This window comes from Gorilla gorilla, chromosome 18 (assembly GCF_029281585.2).
Source record: "Gorilla gorilla gorilla isolate KB3781 chromosome 18, NHGRI_mGorGor1-v2.1_pri, whole genome shotgun sequence".
Classification (NCBI taxonomy): domain Eukaryota; kingdom Metazoa; phylum Chordata; class Mammalia; order Primates; family Hominidae; genus Gorilla; species Gorilla gorilla.
Genome location: NC_073242.2, coordinates 111,934,633 through 111,939,030, shown reverse-complemented (window position 1 = coordinate 111,939,030; position 4,398 = coordinate 111,934,633).

The following is a 4,398-nucleotide window of genomic DNA, read 5'->3' as shown; positions in this document are numbered from 1 at the left end:
GTAACAATGCAACAACAAAGAGAGGTAATTTTTTTCCCCTATACTCATGAATCATTTCCTTAAGATAAATTTCTAAGAGTGGGAGAACTCATCACTGCACTTGTGGGAGCAGGAGGAAATTTTAAAAAATGGCAGATTGGGCAAAATTTATCCAATAAAGGAGCTGGAAGGAAGTGCACGGTGTCAAGGGAACATGGTTGTTGAAGGAGCGCTTTCCCACCATCGTCACTAGGAACTTTCCTTCCCATTTCACAAACAGTTCCTACAGTGGGCTGAATGTTGGTTTCCCCCTCAAAAGATATGCCCACTCAGAATCTGTGAATGTGGTCTTATTTGGAAAAAGGGTCTGAGCAAATGGAATTAAGTGAAGCACCTCAAGATAAGATCATCTTTAGATGGACTCTAAATCTGATGACAAGTTATTAGAAGAGCAGGGGAAACAAGACCAAGACCCAGGGAAGAAGGCAAAGGAAGACAGAGGCAGAGCCAGGAGTGATGTGTCCACAACCAAGGAATCCAAGGCCCCCGGAAGCTGGGAGAGAGGCGTCGAGTGGATTCTCCCTCAGTGCCTCCGGAAGAAACCAACCCTGCTGACAACTTTGTTTATTCTTTTTAAAAATTTTTTTAAATGTTTAGTTTTCATTTTTTTGGATACATATTAGGCATATATATTTATGGGTTAGATGAGATATTTTGATACAAGCATAAAATGTGTAATAATCACATCAGGGTTTTTTCCATTTAAAGCTGTGCTATAGTGACTTTATGTGTATTTTTTCTATACAAGCATTTTTTAACTAATATTTATTTATTTATTTTTAATTTTTTATTTCCATAGATTTTTGGGGAACAGGTGGTACTTGGTTTTATTAGTAAGTTCTTTAGTGGTAATTTGTGAGATTTGGTGAACCCATCACTGGAGCAGTGTACAATGAACCCAATTTGTGGTCCCCAAAGTCCACTGTATCGTTCTCTTTTTTTTTCTTTTTTGAGGCGGAGTCTCGCTCTGTCGCCCAGGCTGGAGTGCAGTGGTGTGATCTCGGCTCACTGCAAGCTCCGCCTCCTGAGTTCAAGCAATTCTCCTGCCTCAGCCTCCCGAGTAGCTGGGACTACAGGTGCCCGCCACCATGCCCGGCTAATTTTTTTGTATTTTTAGTAGAGTTGGGGTTTCACCCTGTTATCCAGGATGGTCTCGATTTCCCGACCTCATGATGCGCCTGCCTCGGCCTCCCAAAGTGCTGGGATTATAGGCGTGAGCCGCCGTGCCTGGCCCACTGTATCATTCTTATGCCTTTGCATCCTCATAGCTTAGCTCCCACTTATGAGTGAGAACATATGATATTTGGTTTTCAATTCTTGATTTACTTCACTTAGAATAATGACCTCCAATCTCATCCAGGTTGCTGTGAATGCCATTAATTCATTCCTTTTTATGGCTGAGTAGTATTCCATCATATATATATACACACACACACACACACACATATATATATACACATATATACACACACACACATATATATACCACATATATATACAGTATATATATATATACCACAGTTCCTTTATCTACTTGTTGATTGATGGCCATTTGGTTACACATTTTTGCAACTGCAAATTGTGCTGTTATAAACATGCATGTGCAAGTATCTTTTTTGTATAATGACTTTTTTTTGTTTTTTGAGACAGAGTTTTACTCTTGTTGCCCAGGCTGGAGTGCAATGGCATGATCACAGCTCACTGCAGCCTCTGCCTCCCGAGTTCAACTGGTTCTCCTGCCTCAGCCTCCCAACTAGCTGGGATTACAGGCATGTGCCACCATGCCCAGCTAATTTTGTATTTTTAGTAGAGATGGGGTTTCTCCATGTTGGTCAGGTTGGTCTTGAACTCCCGACCTCAAGTGATCCACCCCCCCTTGGCCTCCCAAAGTGCAGGGATTACAGATGTGAGCCACCACTCCCATCCGTATAATGACTTCTTTTCCTCTGGGTAGATATCCAGGAGCGGAATTGCTGGATCAAATGGTAGATCTACTTTTAGTTCTTTTTTTTTTGAGATGGAGTTTCGCTCCTGTTGCCCAGGCTGGAGTGCAATGGCGTGATCTCAGCTCACTGCAACCTCCTTCTGGATTCAAGCGATTCTCCTGCCTCAGCCTCCCAGTAGCTGGGATTACAAGCATGCGCCACCACAGTTGGCTGATTTTTTTGTTTTTTTTTTTTAGTAGAGATGGGGTTTCTCCATGTTGGTCTCGAACTCTCAACCTCAGGTGATCCGCCTGCCTCGGCCTCCCAAAATTCTGGGATTACAAGCATGAGCCACTGCGCCCGGCCTTACTTTTGTTCTTTAAGGAATCTCCACACTTTTTTCCATGGTTATATTAGTTTAGTATAACTATGTTTTCCATGGTTATACTAGTTTACATTCCCTCCACCTGCTGACAACCTGATTCAGATTTGTGGCCTCCTGACCTGTGAGAGAATACATTTTTGTTACCTGAAGGCATAAAGTTTGTGGAATTTTGTTCCGGCAGCCTCTGGACTCTCCTATAGTCCTCATCCCTGCAGCCCCTGCCAGAAGAATGCGGCCACCGCTACAGGTGCCAGCTGGACTCACCCTTGGGGCAGGCAAGATGCTTCCTGGTGATGAGTGCCCCACCCTTCAGAGGGAAACACTGGAGTCTGCAGGGCAGAGGACAAGCCTCAGGCCATCGGGGAGAGCAGAGCATGAAACGGGGTGGGGGCAGCCTCTGGCACGGTACTTGGGAAACTAAAATTAGACTATTTTCGTATGCCACAAACAAATGAATTCCGGGCGGATGGAGGCCAAAATGTGGGACACAACACTTGAAAATATTTAGTAGAAAATGTAAGACAATATTTCCATAACCTTGGTATAGGGAGGCATTTCTTAAACAAGATGAGCCTTGAAGCTTGAAGCATTTGACTATATTAAAATTATAGAAAAAAAAACCTCTGAACATCAAAGGGTACCATAAACAAGTAAAAAGACAAGCTCCAGACCAGCACAAAAGTCTAGCAATGCAAATTAGTAACGAGGATTTACAAAGAAGCCCTGCAAATCGATATGCATGATCAACTCTCAACTCCAACTGCAAAATGGGCAAAAATATGAATAGGGAATTCCCCAAAGCAGAAGCAATAAGATATGAAAAGATTTTCAATCTAGTCTGGGTGTTGTGAGATCATGCTTGTACTCCCAACACGTAGGAGGCTCAGACAGGAGGACTGCTTGAGCTCAGGAGTTTAAGACCAACCTGGGCAACCCAGCAAGACCCTGTCTCTACAAAAACTTTTTTTTTTTTTTAATTAACTGGGCATGGTGGTGCACGCCTGTGGTCCCAGCTGCTTGGAAGGTGGAGACAGGAGGATGGCTTGAGCCTGGGAGGTCGAGGCTGCAGTGAGCCATGACTGTGCTATTGCACTCCAGCCTGGGTGACAGATCAAGACCCTGTCTCAAAAACAAAAAATGATTCTTGATCTCACTAAAAAGTATTAGGGGGTACAAATTAAACGACAGTGATACTCCATTGCATCTCCATCAGGTTGGTAGAAAATAAAAAGTTTGACACAGCCAAAGACCGGTGAGAACTGGAGAGGCCTCGCTGGCAGATGGACATCAGCAGTGGAAGTACTTCCTTCACCTGGTCTCATGGACTGAACTGTGGCCCCCAAATTCAAATGGTGGAGATCTATCCCTCGGCACCTCAGAATGAGACCATATTTGGAAATAGGGCCTTGAAGAGGTAGTAATTAAGGTAAAATAAAGCCATATGGGTGGGTTCTGATCCTGACATGTGTCCTAATAAGAACAGGAATTAGGACACAGACACACAGAGGGAAGACCACGTGAAGACAGAGGGTGAAGGGGCCATCTGCAAGCCAGGGAGAGAGGCCTCAGGAGCAGCCAACCCTGCCCACATCGTATTATTATTATTATTTTTTTTTAAACAGAGTCCCACGCTGTTGCCCAGGCTGGAGTGCAGTGGCGTGATCTCGGCTCACTGCAACCTCTTCCTCCCGAGTTCTAGAGGTTCTTGTTCCTCAGCCTCCCGAGTAGCTGGGATTACAGGCTACTCAAGCACGCGCCACCACGCCTGGCTAATTTTTGTATTTTTAGTAGAGACAGGGTTTCACCATGTTGGCCAGGGTGGTCTCAACTCCTTAGCCTCATGTGATCCACCTGCCTCGGCCTCCCAAAGTGCTGAGATTACAGGTGTGAGCCACCACGCCCGGCCCCCTGCCCACACCTTCGACCAAAAGTGTGAGAAAAGAAATTTCCAGTGTTTAAGACACCCAGTCTGTGGTATTTTATTATGGCAGCTCTTGTCAACTAACACACCTTGTAAAGTTAACAATGTTCAAATAATCTTCCCTGCAA